The sequence below is a fragment of the Bufo bufo genome, chromosome 11 (genome assembly GCF_905171765.1).
Source record: "Bufo bufo chromosome 11, aBufBuf1.1, whole genome shotgun sequence".
Classification (NCBI taxonomy): domain Eukaryota; kingdom Metazoa; phylum Chordata; class Amphibia; order Anura; family Bufonidae; genus Bufo; species Bufo bufo.
Genome location: NC_053399.1, coordinates 81,548,131 through 81,565,429, shown reverse-complemented (window position 1 = coordinate 81,565,429; position 17,299 = coordinate 81,548,131). Strand labels below are relative to the sequence as shown.

The following is a 17,299-nucleotide window of genomic DNA, read 5'->3' as shown; positions in this document are numbered from 1 at the left end:
CCATTCTGAATACAGAATGCAAAGTAAAATAGCACTGGAGGGGTTAAAAAAAAAATCAAAAATTATTTAACTCACCTTAATCCACTTGATCGCGCAGCCCGGCTTCTCTTCTGTCTCCTTTGCTGAACAGGACCTGTGGTGACGTCCATCCGGTCTTTACATGATCTTTTACCATGGTGATGGATCATGTGATGACCGGAGTGACGTCACCACAGGTCCTGTTCAGCGAAGGAGACAGAAGGAGATGCCGGGCTGCGCGATCAAGTGGAGTAAGGGGAGTTAAATTATTTATTTATTTATTTTAACCCCTCCAGCCCTATTGTACTATGCATTCTGTATTCAGAATGCTATTATTTTCCCTTATAACCATGTTATAAGGGAAAATAATAAAATCTACAGAACACCGATCCCAAACCTGAACTTCTGTGAAGAAGTTTGGGTTTGGGTACCAAACATACGCGATTTTTCTCACGCGAGTGCAAAACGCATTACAATGTTTTGCAGTCGCGTGGGAAAATCGCGCATGTTCCCGTAACGCACCCGCACCTTTTCCCGCAACGCCCGTGTGAAAGAGGCCTAAAAGCTATAAAATTGTGGCGAAATTGTGTTTTTTTTTTGTATAATTGCACCCCATTTGGATTTTTTTTTTCCAGCTTCCCACTACATTGTATGCAACCATAAAAGTACAACTTGTCCTGCGAAAAAAACAAGCCCTCACATGGCTATGTGAAAAATAAAAAATAAAGTATGGCTTTGGGAAGGCTGGGAGTAAAGAACGAAAAAATGAATAAATAAAAAAATGGAAAATTGCCTGGTTATTAAAGGGTTAAGTGGGTCTTCTGGGAAAGTAATATTTTGTCTTTTTTCAGTTCTGTAAAGTAAAACAAAGTATATCTCCCTTAAAGGGGCTGTCCTATCCTGATCTTTCATGGTCGAGATGGCAATAAGTGCCACCCAGGGATGGCTGACCATCCGGCATAGCTTGCAGTGTTTGCATAGCTCCCACAGCGGCGTGTCGGTTGCTCAGATGTTTCCACCGCTTACTGTGGGTGATTTCCATTTGGGCCATGAAAGGCCAAGCTGAGGCAACCTCTTCTATAACAAAGGATTACATAGTAGATTATATGTTGAATTTGATTTTTAAAAAGATGGTAGAATACTGATAAATGTGACAGAGCTGTGTATGCAAAGTGCATCGTACAGGAAAAAGGCAACAGAAAATAAATGCATCATCTACCACATAAGACGACTCCTATCTCAAGGACAAAGACATAAGCAAGAATATAACACAAGACACACTGGCTCATCCTTATCAGCCTAAGAAACGGCTGGGAACAATCTGTACAGTTCAGCCTTCCAGTACATGCAGGAGCTGTTCACATCCCGACCCTTTGGACATTAACTACTTGTGAATTTTAATCATTCGGTGGGTCAACATGTAACTCTGTAAAGACATTCCCGAAGTGAAAATCTACATAAAAAAAAAAACTATGGTTAAATGACGCACAAAAGTCCTGCATGACTTTATGGTGGGCACAATGAATAAAATGAAATTAATAAAAAGATGAAAAAACAAACGCCACCACTAACGCACAATAACTGTATATTACATATTCCCTATACAGAAAAGAGCACAATTTAAAAAAAATGTGCTTTAAAATAAGCTGAAGAAAATAAGTGAAAAGCAAACACTTTCATCATTTAGTTGTAGATAAAAAATATACTAAACTAAAAATCATATAAAAAAAAATGCTACCAGGCCTGAGGCACGCTCCATTATACTACTTCCTGGATGAGTTGTTCACTGCTGGAGGCTGCTACTGCTGATTCCTCAGATAAGTCTTTTTCCTTTATTTGTGTTTCTTTGCTGGCTTGATTCTAGGTGACCCTGACTCCGTCCGTATTAAGTGCAGGAAGCCGGTGGTCGTGTCCCCTCACTATTATAGGGTTTTCAGGTGTCACACAGTATTAGGTACGTGGGCATGCAATCGTCTACCATAAAGACCTTTGCATGGGCATAGCAGTCAGGGAGAGCTCTAGGGGTTTTATAGGGCTCACCCATATGCTCCTTAGTTTGGGATCAAGCCAGTCGGATGTTTATTTATAAGTTCCAGCTTTCTGCAACACCACCCGTGACAGTAAATGCAAATCAGAAATTGGTGTCTATCTAGACGGGTCATCCGAATCACCTCTATAGGTAATCCAGGGGAGCCATAGCTTCCAAAATGTTCCTATCTTGCTGTACTCCCAATGTGCTAGTTCCTCCATCCTATAAATTGGGTCTGCTCTGTGGGTCCATTCAGTAAGAGAGATGATGTGGTTTGGACGCCAATATTTGGAGATGAGGAACCTAGCCGCTGACAACAAAAGCCTAGCGAGGGACACGCGGGGCAGAGAGGGAGGGAAAAGGAGGAGGACGAGCTGTGACAGCTCACATATGGTATTAGCAGTATCCAACACCCCTATCCAAAAAGGCTGTACAATTGAGCATACCCACCACATGTGCAAGTAATCTCCACATCTCCATGTGCTTGAGTATGAAGGATCATAGTGTGCAATTTTGCGAGGAGTGAGGTGCCATCTAGAAAGGGTTTTATATCTGGATACTATCTTGGGAGATTTGAGTATAGCAGCTATTTGGTATGGCGTGAAGGACACCTTTAAGTCCGTCTCCCACCCTTTAAGAAAGGCCACACTGTCAGCTGAATTAGTGAGAGAGGTAATCGTACATATATAAGAGATGTAACCTTCCTAGGTTGTCATTGTTGAGATATTAGTGTTTCCACGTGAGAGGTCTGTCGTAATTAGGGGAAATTATAATTCCTCGTAAAAACTTCAAAATTCTCTGGGACATTAGGATAGATAGAGAGGGCACCTCAAAGAAGGTACATAGTTCAGCAACCGGTGGCAGAGACTCGGTATTTAGAAGAGCAGAGATAGGGCGGTCTTTGGTTAGCAGGCAGTGAGGGACCGTAGCATTCCGGGAACCGTTGAGAGAGGTTGTAACGTCATTTATAAGAATAAGGTGAAGGAGAATGGGCTATAGATGTTACTAAGCCAGCTCTTATCCATATTGAATATGTAGCTTTAGTTAAGGTGTTCGTCAACTCCGGGGGTTTATAACTAGGAGAATTTTGGATAAATCAGTAATCAAAGGGGGAAGGAGGTCAAATGTTCCTCTATTTTAACCCATAGTTTGTGCAGGGGATGTCGGATCCAGTCTGTGATTCTATTGACTTGCACAGCACAGCAATAGTTTTCAAAATTAGTCTCCCTGATCTATTCCCAATCCTGACCCCATGTCTCAGCTCATGGTTAGACAGGGGCACCCAGCGATGGTCACTCATTTCAGCCTATATTTGTGGTACAGGCAGCAGTCAGTCCGTTGCTATAACTGCTGGACTGACACAGACTCACTGGGGAAATCGCCAGCACGGTTGCAGTAGCAGTCAGCCCACTGGGACTTATTGGAAGAGGGTCTGCCAACCATGTGGGAGATAGCCCAGGAGTGCCATACTGGTGGTCAGGTCACCCATACTGCTTCCTTTTTTTTAGACCTGGAGTGAACAGGGAAGAAGTTGCAGATTCTGCCGCAACATGGTGTGTAACAGAATCTGCGCCAGATATACGCCACAAGAGTGGCATATATCTGTTTATAAATGACCCCCTATATCTCGGAACCTATCGCAGAGCCCTCTACTGTTCATAATCCTGCCCGGAGAAACACAAGGTCCCCTACCAAGCACCTCCGCCCCCACCAAATCAGTCAGACAATTCATTCAAGAGAATGGGGCTGTAGTTGGTAGAAGACTAAGATGGTAGGAGAAATCGTAGGGAGGTACATGATCTAGCAAACATTATGAGAGAATAAGGGCTTCTTGCTGCGATCCGGCAGCTGGAGGGGGCAGGGTGGCCGTATCCACTTACTCCTAATCAGAGTTTCCTCCTAATGCTATCTCCAGGAATGGACCGAATGACCCCAAGCAGGGTTATGAGTTCAAGTTGGCACTGATCAGTGCATTCTGTAGACACCTGCCTCACTCCCATTCCCAAACCCATAAATAATCCCCTCACCCTTCATCAACCATTCCCCCATCCCACTCCTATCTCCCATCCAGATCCTGTCCTCCATGAACAGCTTATCCACCTTCCCACTCCTATCTGCCATGAACATCCTATCCCCCATCCCACTCCTATCCAGGGGCGTAACAATCGCGGTCGCAGAGGGAGTGACCACAACAGGGCCCGGTGGGGGGAGGGGTCCCGCTGCACTCACATGTAACGGGACCGCTCTGACGGGGCCCAGCATGAAGTACAGTGACAATGCCAGGCCCCATCAGAGTGCTCTTCAAAGATGTATAATATGCACCCGGGCACGGAGGCAAGGAAGGGTGCAGAGGCAGGGGGGCACAGAGGCCAGTCTGAGCTCCGGCGCTCCCCCTGCTGGCCGCACATCGCGCTGCTGGCTCTGGGAGGAGCGCTGAAAGCTCGGGAATCGGCCTCCAGCACAGCCAGCAGCACGATGGGAGTGTGGGAGCGCGTCATCAGGGAAGAGGGTAAGTATGTGGTTTTTTTTCTTGCATAAAGCTGCAGACTGGAGGCAAAAGGGGGGCCACAACTAGAGTGAGGGGGCACCTAATCTGGCATAACTACTGTGAGGTGGTACCTAACCGGGCATAACTACTTTGAGGTGGCACCTAATCAGGCATAACTACTTTGAGGTGGCACCTAATCAGGCATAACTACTGTGAGGGGGCACCTAATCAGGCATAACTACTGTGAGGGGGCACCTAATCAGGCATAACTACTTTGAGGGGGCACCTAATCTGGCATAACTACTTTGAGGGGGCACCTAATCAGGCATAACTACTTTGAAGTGGCACCTAACCAGGCATAACTTCTGTGAGGTGGCACCTAATCTGGCATAACTACTGTGAGGTGGCACCTAATCTGGCATAACTACTGTGAGGGGGCACCTAATCTGGCATAACTACTGTGAGGGGGCACCTAATCTGGCATAACTACTGTGAGGGGGCACCTAATCTGGCATAACTACTGTGAGGTGGCACCTAATCGGGCATAACTACTGTGAGGTGGCACCTAATCGGGCATAACTACTTTGAGGTGGCACCTAATCAGGCATAACTACTTTGAGGTGGCACCTAATCAGGCATAACTACTGTGAGGGGGCACCTAATCAGGCATAACTACTGTGAGGGGGCACCTAATCAGGCATAGCTACTTTGAGGGGGCACCTAATCTGGCATAACTACTTTGAGGGGGCACCTAATCAGGCATAACTACTTTGAAGTGGCACCTAACCAGGCATAACTTCTGTGAGGTGGCACCTAATCTGGCATAACTACTGTGAGGTGGCACCTAATCTGGCATAACTACTGTGAGGGGGCACCTAATCTGGCATAACTACTGTGAGGGGGCACCTAATCTGGCATAACTACTGTGAGGGGGCACCTAATCTGGCATAACTACTGTGAGGGGGCACCTAATCTGCCATAACTACTGTGAGGGGGCACCTAATCTGGCATAACTACTGTGAGGTGGCACCTAATCGGGCATAACTACTGTGAGGTGGCACCTAATCGGGCATAACTACTGTGAGGGGGCACAAAAGTGGGCATAACTACTGTGACAGTAACAAAGGTAGGCATAACTGCTGTGAGGGGCCACAAGGAGGACATAACTATTGTGAAGGGGCCACAAGGAGGACATAACTATTGTGAAGGGGCCACAAGGTGGGCTTAATTACTGTGAGGGGGGTATCAGTACTGGGTAGTAACATTTAGGGGAAATGTCCTAGATTACCCTTGTATACATTGGCATGGCTCAGTCTTAGGCCTCATGCACACGAACGTATTTTCTTTCCGTATGTCCATATTTCCGCTCCGCGAAAAATTAGAACATGTCCTATTATTATCCGCATTACAGACAAGGACAGGACTTTTCTATTGGGGCCAGCTGTTCTGTTTGGGCGCCTCATATGGAATATGGAATGCACACGGACGTCATACGTATTTTTTGCGGATCCGTTTTTTGCAGACCGCACAATACATACGGTCGTGTGCATGAGGCCTTACAGGCCAGCACAGCCAACCCCTTCTGAGGATTTCACAGGGGCAGTCACTAGGGATGAGTGAATCGACTTCGGATGAAACATCCGAAGTCGATTCGCATAAAACTTTGTATTGGATGAGGTAGGACCAGATTTTATTAGGACTGGGTTAGTGTAGCCATGCATTGGGTTTAGTGTAAAAAAAAAATTGCCACCTCTTTGTATAAATTTGGGAGGGGGAGGGGGGTGCCACGGTAGGTGAGGGAAGGGAAGCAAACCAAATTCAACAAAAGCAACAAAACAACAGACTAGGCCCCAAAGCTAGGGAACAGGGAAAGGTCACACCTGACAATCCCTGAGCCTTTCCCTGACTGCTGACAACATGAGCAAATCCTTAAGGTGGAAGTGCTCATGCGCTGGAACCTAAGCCCTGCTGAAACTGTAACAAACCCTCAGCTAGGGAGCTGGAGATAAGACGACCGGTTCCTAGCGCTAGGTGCAGGAACCAGTGTCTTCCTGAGGCCTAGCCAGAACACACAACAAAAGGGAAGGAGAAGGACTTAGCTTAAGGCCTCATGCACACGACCGTTTTTTTTTCGCGGTCTGCAAAAACGGGTTCCGTTTTTCCGTGATCTGTGACCGTTTTTTCGTCCGTGGGTCTTCCTTGATTTTTGGAGGATCCACGGACATGAAAAAAAAGTCGTTTTGGTGTCCGCCTGGCCGTGCGGAGCCAAACGGATCCGTCCTGAATTACAATGCAAGTCAATGTGGACGGATCCGTTTGACGTTGACACAATATGGTGCAATTGCAAACGGATCCGTCCCCCATTGACTTTCAATGTAAAGTCAGGAGTTAATATACCATAGGATCGGAGTTTTCTCCAATCCGATGGTATAATTTAACTTGAAGCGTCCCCATCACCATGGGAACGCCTCTATGTTAGAATATACCATCGGATTTGAGTTACATCGTGAAACTCAGATCCGACAGTATATTCTAACACAGAGGCGTTCCCATGGTGATGGGGACGCTTCAAGTTAGAATTTACTACGAACTGTGTACATGACTGCCCCCTGCTGCCTGGCAGCACCCGATCTTTTACAGGGGGCTGTGATCAGCACAATTAACCCTTCAGGTGCCGCACCTGAAGGGGTTAATTGTGCGTATCATAGCCCCCTGTAAGAGATCAGGGGCTGCCAGGCAGCAGACCCCCCTCCCTCCCCAGTTTCAATATCATTGGTGGCCAGTGTGCGGCCCCCCCTCCCTCTATTGTAATATAATTGGTGGCCAGTGTGCGGCCTCCCCCGGCCCCCCTCTCTCCTTCTATTGTAATATCATTGGTGTCCAGTGTGCGGCCTCCCCCGGCCCCCCCTCCCTCCCTCTATTGTAATATCATTGGTGGCCAGTGTGCGGCCTCCGTCGGCTCCCCTACCTCCCTTTATTTTAATATCATTGGTGGCCAGTGTGCGGCCTCCCCCGCCCCCCTCCCTCTATTGTATTATCATTGGTGGCCAGTGTGCGCCCCCCCCCCGGCCCCCATCCCTCCCTCTATTGTATTATCATTGGTGGCCAGTGTGCGGCCTCCCCCGGCCCCCCCTCCCTCCCTCTATTGTATTATCCTTGGTGGCCAGTGTGCGGCCTCCCCTCTCCCAATCATTGGTGGCAGCGGAGAGTTCCGTTTGGAGTCCCAGTTTAATCACTGGGGCTCCGATCGGTAACCATGGCAACCAGGACGCTACTGCAGGCCTGGTTGCCATGGTTACTTAGCAATATTACAATATTAGAAGCATCATACTTACCTGCTGCGCTGTCTGTGACCGGCCGGGAGCTCCTCCTACTGGTAAGTGACAGGTCTGTGCGGCGTATTGCTTAATGATCTGTCACTTACCAGTAGGAGGAGCTCCCGGCCGGTCACAGACAGCGCAGCAGGTAAGTATGATGCTTCTAATATTGTAATATTGCTAAGTAACCATGGCAACCAGGCCTGCAGTAGCGTCCTGGTTGCCATAGATACCGATCGGAACTCTCCGCTGCCACCAATGATCGGGCAGGGGGTGGGGGAGAGGGGAGGCCGCACACTGGCCACTAATGATTTTACAATAGAGGGAGGGGGGGGGGCGGGGGAGGCCGCACACTGGCCACCAATAATATTACAATAAAGGGAGGGAGGGGGGCCGACGGAGGCCGCACACTGGCCACCAATGATATTACAATAGAGGGAGGGGGGGGCGGGGGAGGCCGCACACTGGCCACCAATGATATTACAATAGAGGGAGGGGGGGGCCGGGGGAGGCCGCACACTGGCCACCAATGATATTCAAACTGGGGAGGGAGGGGGGTCTGCCCCCTGCTGCCTGGCAGCCCCTGATCTCTTATAGGGGGCTATGATATGCACAATTAAGCCCTCAGGTGCAGCACCTGAGGGGTTAATTATGCGGATCACAGCCCCCTGTAAGAGATCGGGTGCTGCCAGGCAGCAGGGGGCAGTCATGTACACAGTTCTCAGTATATTCTAACTAGAAGCATCCCCATCACTATAGGAAGGCCTCTGTGTTAGAATATACTGTCGGATCTGAGTTTTGACGATCTAACTCAAATCTGCTGGTATATTCTAACATAGAGGCGTTCCCATGGTGATGGGGACGCTTCAAGTTAAAATATACCATCGGATTGGAGAAAACTCAGATCCGATGGTATATTAATAGGGACTCCTGACTTTACATTGAAAGTCAATGGGGGACGGATCCGTTTGCAATTGCTCCCATAAATCTTCCTGCCCTCTCAGAATCCTCCACCCTGCACACACACCCTCCTCCTGCATACTGGTCCCTTTCTTAGTGCCCTCCTTCAACCTGACACATCAGAAAGAGTCCCTCTCCAGTATGTTTCGAGTTTATACAGAATAGTGTATATTTTTATTTTTGGAAAAAATAACCTTAACATTAAAAAAAGCATTCTAACTAGAAGCAAGAGTGCAAATAATCAATTATGTAGTTATTAATCTGCAAAAAAGGTAAATCTGCCAATGTTGCATCAATAAACTGCAATGAAGTAGGTGATTGTTTAAAAATTGAATATGCGTGAATCATAAACGATGGCAAAAATCCAAAGGTCTTTTTGACATTACAAAAAAGCAACACCGATTTTAGAAAATCAAATACAGTATTTTCATCCTCCTAAGTACAGGTGGAAGACTCGGTTCCGTTGCGTTGACCTGGGGATGGTCTTGGCTGAGAAAAGTCAAAATATACTTATACATATACTTTGCATCCCTTGAGAATCCTTACTTTTGCCATAGGCCCCGATGTCCACACACACAGAGCGATAATGAGCATCTGCAATTAATATAACAGAAAAATATTTCTTATAATTAAAAAAACACAAACCAGAACGTGGAGGTTTCAGTATACGGATATGTGTGCCGTCTAGCGCACTGGAAGAAGATGGACCATCTTCAAAACACGTCACATTTTAGGACCCCCCTGTTTTATTGTTTTGTAACCTATGTTGCTTTAATAAATAATTTTTAGTCCTAAATAGCAGCGCCTCGTGATTTATTTTTCAGTCAGTTTTACCACTTGGATTCATCTGGCCTTCAGAGCTCTGGGCAGATAAGGACTGCTTGTTTTGGCTATATATGTGAGCGATTCCCTGTCCTCTGGTAAGCAGCTTTTATCATTAGGCCTAATGGGGATTGTGATGACAGATTTACACATTGTTGCGCCTCCCACATCTTCCTTTTGTTCTTAAAGTGTAACTGTCATATTTTTTTATGTGCTAGTTTATTAGAGCTAGGCATGTATACCTGAGATAGTCTGATTGTCCAAACATCTGTAATTACCTTATAATAACAGATTTCATTAATGTCCTCTGTCCCTTTCCACTGCTTCCTTAAAAGACCGTTGCTATGGCTTGTCTGTCTCCGGCTAAGGAGACAGGAAGACGGAGGGGCGGTCCTTCACACTACATGCCTGCATTAGGCTTCAGAGTGAGGAGGCGTGTCTCTCAGTAATCCAATCTGATTGGCTGCCAGGAAGCTGCTGGCTACAGCAAGTGTGTATGAGAAGTGAGGGAAAGCAGTTTTGGCCTCAGAGAACTGGCAGAGGAGCCATCTTCAGAAGATCCTGATATTGTAGAGGTTAAAACAGCCGTAACTAAGGGAAAAACTCAAGGAAAACAGTGGTATGTGAAGAAACTAAAAGATTGCTTTATGTATAATGCTGCTGCAGCAGTAACATATGCTAAAATAGATTTTTTTTAAATGAAAACATGACAGTTACACTTTAAGTATTGTAAGAAGGTACCTGGAATCATCGTGGATGAAAGGTATGTGTCACCGAGGTTCCTGGCTTCGGTATTTTATGTGTCAGCAGCAGCTATTGCTAATTGACACCTTGAGATTTAGCATGGCTGTCATAGCTTACTAGGAGTAGTCAAAGTGCTGGGTGGGTGACTACTCCCCATGTTCCTGGCCGGGTTTTGCCAGGCATAAAAACCAGCCAGCACTGCCAGGTGTGGTGGATTTACCTCCCTCTGACAGTGGAGCTCAGGAGTCTGTGTGCTGTGAACTGAGGGCTGTGCTGGGATTTGAGGTTTGACCCGGGCTAGAGGACTCAGGCCCCTCTAAAGGCGAACAGGCCGCCTATGGACTTGATGAGGCAGAACTGCTAACAGGATGTGAATTAACACCCAGGAGAAAAGGTGACTTTTATTGTTTATAGACTTTCCTTGTGTGTGAACAAACACCAAGCCACCTGCGTTTTGTTATACACCAATGTGTGAATAAACACCGCTGTTTGATTCAAGAACTGTGTACTTTGCCTCTATACTGCATCCGCTAGTCCTAGCTACCAGAGCGAGTCCCCACAGTATCTGTACATAGCGTTGTTAGGTCCCGGGCTGCAATGGCAAACCCCTGGCACCCTTAGATCATATCCCTCTCTTTAAGCAGGAGTACAGAACTTTTTCCCCCTGGTGTCCTGGACTCTCAGCAAGGAGTGAGGACTTGGAGCTCAGTCCTAATAATTCTATGGAAATATAAAGCTCTTCATCGGGAGCTGAATGCAGCAGAATGGCAGATATTGTTTATACTGTAGTGTCAAATAATACAGATTAAGCACAAGAATAAAGTAGAGGAAGGGATCTGTTAAAACCTATATTTACTGTACCTGTGCTGGCTTCTTCATCTTCTGGGAACCGGATTTACCACCTCCGGAGGACTAGGTAATCTTGGAAAGACCTTTCTGCTGTTTTGGATGGTCTTTTATCTGGGACTGAAGGAATTAGGGGAGAATTTCAAGCGGTTTGCAGCAGTTTTATGGCCTAGAACAGTCACAAATCATGGAACAATTTTGTGCTATTATTTGCATGCCTCGGGAGTTTCGATGGCTGTCCCGCAGTTTTGGCAAGGCTGCAACATGTCCTGATTTCAACTGTATCTGCATCTTGAGGACACAGATACAGTGAATATAATGATGAAGCAGGCAGTCGTCAGCTCCCTGGCCCACTACTCACAGGCCGGTGCTTTTTCCCATAGGCAGAAGCGAAGCAGTGACTGATGAGTTCAGCCGGAGAGAACAAACTGTAGGCCGAGGGATGATGCGCTCCATTCATTGGGGGAACGGGGCTAGGTATTACTTTATTATTACTTATTATATTATTTTATTAAAACTATAGCTGATTTGCTATTGTGAGGGGTCACTAAGGGGGCAACACTTTTTGTGATTAGCACTATTGAAAGGAGGGCACTAAGGAAACATTCTACATTTCAACAGTGCAGGAAAAATGGAGCTTTCACACCATGAACCACAAGTCCCAACTATTGTGTGAGGACATTAAAAGGGGCTTTCTATTTTGAGGTGGGTACTATTAAGGGGTGATAAATATTGCGTGGTTGGAGCTAGAGGTGTGGCTCAGTGTAAAAAAAAATTGCTGCAGTGTGCTACACGTATGACTGATTGTCCCTCCTTGGGCTTTTCAGTACTGAGAAATGTGTGTGGGTTGATCAGGAGGGGGGCATGGTCCCGTGGTGGTATCTGTAGTCTGTTTCTGACCAATTTATTATTCCTAAAGACAGAAAGTGGCACAAGTTATAGGGAACTTGGCTGTTATAATGCAGTCCAGTACATCTGTGTAATACTGACAGTCATCCTATTAGCTTCTGCCTCTGGCAGGGCCTAACAGGAGTTATAACCTACAACAACCCAAATTGCGATACCAAACTCCTCAACAAACTACAAGCTATACAAAAGAAAAGAGCGAGGATGTATAGCGATAAAAAATCTCATTTTTATTCAAATCAATAACATAATCAGTACAAAGGTGACAGACCTGGCAGAGTACTGATGGGGTGACAGGTCACTCTCCCCCTTTGATGGTGGCCAGTTCTTCTCGGAACTGCCTGCTCCCGGAGACCGCATTTCATTTCAGACCGGCTCACGCACAGGCACAGGTGCCTCGCCGGACTTGTCAGTTAAGATGGCAGATCGCATGTGTTTGCTGGCGAACACTGCGAACTGGCCATCTCTAATGGTGGCACATAGAGGACCCCCACTGTCCTGTGCCTGCACCATACCACTTGGCAGCCTGGTGTTGTGACTATATGATGGAATGTGCCAATGAGTTAAATAATGCAAGAACCTTTGCTATTTTACCAAGTAGGACCATTAACCAGTAACTCACTTAACTGTCCTGTGAAAGCTGGTGGATCAGAGGTCAATCCAACCTGCCAAATAAAATGAAATAAAATGAAGACTCCTTCCCCCCGGGGAGAAGTAAGACATCCTTATTTACCACTTCAGAATGCACAGTCATGCTTCTACATGTAGGCTTTAAATAGGATTGCTAATTATGGCTGCTGATCTGTAGGCTTGAATCATGTTGTTGATCTGCACCGTCGTCTCTTCTGGGAGGCTGGAGTCAAAAAAACAGCTGCGGGCCTGGAACAATCTGTCCGTGTTCACCCTCTGCTAAGACAGAAATAATATATGATATCTGCACACCGTCATTTATTGCAAAACATGTTATTTGCAGAAGCGCGGCCTTACCTACAGTCTACCCCTCCCCCCTAATACACAGAATATATGGTGCAATGCACAAGCCAGCAGCTAGAAGGGCTACATGGGCAGGGTCACAGAGGGCAGGGTGATGGCAACCATGAACCCTGTGAACTGCTCTCCGCTCCCCACTGATAAGATTAGGCAGGGATTTTTGGAGATGATTAAAGATGCATTTGTAGTGCGTTTGTATGACCCATCTTGTGAATCAAATTTTTGTCATGAAAAATTGCCCAAAATGTAACCAACATGCCCCCAATCTGAACCATTGAAAATATGGTGTTTGGGCTGAACACCATATTTATGAAGCCCCTCTACCACATTTTTCTGATATGCAACGGTGTCAACAAATCTGAGCTTAAAGGGGTATTCCCATCTCATACAATGGCGGCATATCGCTAGGATATGCCCCCATAGTCTGATAGGTGCGGGACCCGCACCTATAATGAGAACGGAGCAGGGAAATGAACGGAGGGCACACTGCGCATGCACAGCCGCCCTCCATTCATTTCTATGGGTAGGATGGTGACTATTCCAGTGAAGGATGCTGTCGGTGTACCGACGTGCTGAGCGTCCCCTCGGTTTTTCTCACAACCACATCGAGGAACGTAATTTGTTCAGTCTGAGTTTCAAAGGTGAAGCTCAGACCAATATAATTTTGGTTTAAGATATTAATGAACTTATGAAAAGCAGGTATACTGCCCTCCCAGATCAGAAAAAAACGTCGTCAATATAACGAGTCCAAAAGGCGATGTTGTCATTCCACCATTGGTGCTGATCTGGGAAGACGTATTTATCCTCCCACCATCCCAGGAGGAGGTTAGCGTAAGTAGGGGCACATGAATTCCCCATCGCCGTCCCCCTGAGCTGGTGGTAGAAAGAGCCATAAAATAGGAAAAAGTTATGGGTTAAAGTATATTCCAGGAGACGTAAGATGAATCCCTCTGGTATTTAAAAAATAAGTAGTAGCTCCAATTCCTCAATCATGCGGAATAGACGTACAGAGCGATTCTACGTCAATGCTAGCCAAGACACTGTTGGGGTTAATAGTTAAGGTTTCTATTTTACGAAGGAAGTCCATCGTATCCCTAGTAAAAGATGGTAATGTCCAGACAAAGTCTCAAAGTACCTTGTCAAGATAGATTCCACTATGGTGTGTCAGGGAATCAATACCGGATACGATTGGACGACCCCTAAGGGGATGTACCCCTTTATGTATCTTGGGTCGGCAATAAAAGGTTGCGGTTTGAGGGGCTTTTGGAAGTAAGTACTCAAATTCTGTTTTATTGATGAATCCCTGTTGTAAGCCCTAAACCAAAATTTTGGTCAGGTCTGCAAGGAAAATCTCAGTGGGATCTGAGGGGATTTTTTTATAGCTGTTTTTATCATTTAATAATGTCAAACACATTTGTTGATACTTGGGGTGATCCAGGAGTACCAAGTTGCCACCCTGGTCAGATTGTTTAATAATTAGACTTTTATTCTTCTCTAAATTTTTTAGGGCTTGGAACTCAGATGCATCCACTACTCTCTCAGTAAAGTAATACTTCCTGATGTTACTTTTAAACCTTTGCCCGTCTAATTTACAACGATGCCCTCTTGTAGCAGTTTTTCTTCTTTTAAATCTTCTCTCTCCTTTTACCTTGTTGATTCCCTTTATGTATTTAGCAGTTTCTATCATATCCCCTCTGTCTCGTCTTTCTTCCAAGCTATACATGTTAAGGTCCTTTAACCTTTCCTGGTAAGTTTTATCCTGCAATCCATGTACTAGTTTAGTAGCTCTTCTCTGAACTCTCTCCAAAGTATCAGTATATCAGTATGCACACATATATGTATCCCCCTCCTCACATATAGCAGTATGCACACACATATATGTATCCCCCTCCTCACATATAGCAGTATGCACACATATATGTATCCCCCTCCTCACATATAGCAGTATTCACACACATATATGTATCCCCCTCCTCACATATAGCAGTATGCACACACATATATGTATCCCCCTCCTCACATATAGCAGTATGCACACATATATGTATCCCCCTCCTCACATATAGCAGTATGCACACACATATATGTATCCCCCTCCTCACATATAGCAGTATACACACATATATGTATCCTCCACCTCACATATAGCAGTATGCACACATATATGTATCCCCCTCCTGACATATAGCACTATATACATATATATGTATCCTCCACCTCACATATAGCAGTATACACACATATATGTATCCTCCACCTCACATATAGCAGTATGCACACACATATATGTATCCCCCTCCTCACATATAGCAGTATGCACACATATATGTATCCCCCTCCTCACATATAGCAGTATGCACACATATATGTATCCCCCTCCTCACATATAGCAGTATGCACACATATATGTATCCTCCACCTCACATATAGCAGTATACACACATATATGTATCCTCCACCTCACATATAGCAGTATGCACACACATATATGTATCCCCCTCCTCACATATAGCAGTATGCACACATATATGTATCCCCCTCCTCACATATAGCAGTATGCACACACATATATGTATCCCCCTCCTCACATATAGCAGTATGCACACATATATGTATCCCCCTCCTCACATATAGCAGTATGCACACATATATGTATCCCCCTCCTCACATATAGCAGTATTCACACACATATATGTATCCCCCTCCTCACATATAGCAGTATGCACACATATATGTATCCCCCTCCTCACATATAGCAGTATGCACACATATATGTATCCCCCTCCTCACATATAGCAGTATGCACACACATATATGTATCCCCCTCCTCACATATAGCAGTATGCACACATATATGTATCCCCCTCCTCACATATAGCAGTATGCACACACATATATGTATCCCCCTCCTCACATATAGCAGTATACACACATATATGTATCCTCCACCTCACATATAGCAGTATGCACACATATATGTATCCCCCTCCTCACATATAGCACTATATACATATATATGTATCCTCCACCTCACATATAGCAGTATGCACACACATATATGTATCCCCCTCCTCACATATAGCACTATATACATATATATGTATCCTCCACCTCACATATAGCAGTATACACACATATATGTATCCTCCACCTCACATATAGCAGTATGCACACACATATATGTATCCCCCTCCTCACATATAGCAGTATGCACACATATATGTATCCCCCTCCTCACATATAGCAGTATGCACACATATATGTATCCCCCTCCTCACATATAGCAGTATGCACACATATATGTATCCCCCTCCTCACATATAGCAGTATGCACACATATATGTATCCTCCACCTCACATATAGCAGTATACACACATATATGTATCCTCCACCTCACATATAGCAGTATACACACATATATGTATCCTCCACCTCACATATATCAGTATACACACATGTATGTATCCTCCACCTCACATATAGCAGTATGCACACACATATATGTATCCCCCTCCTCACATATAGCAGTATACACACATATATGTATCCTCCACCTCACATTGAGCAGTATGCACACACATATATGTATCCCCCTCCTCACATATAGCACTATATACATATATATGTATCCTCCACCTCACATATAGCAGTATGCACACACATATATGTATCCTCCACCTCACATATAGCAGTATACACACATATATGTATCCTCCACCTCACATATATCAGTATACACACATATATGTATCCCCCTCCTCACATATAGCAGTATGCACACATATATGTATCCCCCTCCTCACATATAGCAGTATACACACATATATGTATCCCCCTCCTCACATATAGCAGTATACACACATATATGTATCCCCCTCCTCACATATAGCAGTATGCACACACATATATGTATCCCCCTCCTCACATATAGCAGTATGCACACATATATGTATCCCCCTCCTCACATATAGCAGTATACACACATATATGTATCCTCCACCTCACATATAGCACTATATACATATATATGTATCCTCCACCTCACATATAGCAGTATACACACATATATGTATCCTCCACCTCACATATAGCAGTATGCACATACATATATGTATCCCCCTCCTCACATATATCAGTATACACACATATATGTATCCTCCACCTCACATATATCAGTA

General features: G+C 45.2%; 1 long non-coding RNA gene across 1 annotated transcript; it reads right to left on the bottom strand.

The window, feature by feature from the left end:
• Positions 1–950: 950 nt before the first annotated feature.
• Positions 951–13,035, bottom strand: LOC120982255. The gene is made up of 3 exons (XR_005774868.1): positions 12,864–13,035; positions 11,240–11,344; positions 951–1,471 (listed from the first exon to the last, which is right to left on the bottom strand). It is a non-coding gene; the product is annotated as an uncharacterized LOC120982255 (long non-coding RNA).
• Between the last annotated feature and the right edge of the window lie 4,264 nt (positions 13,036–17,299).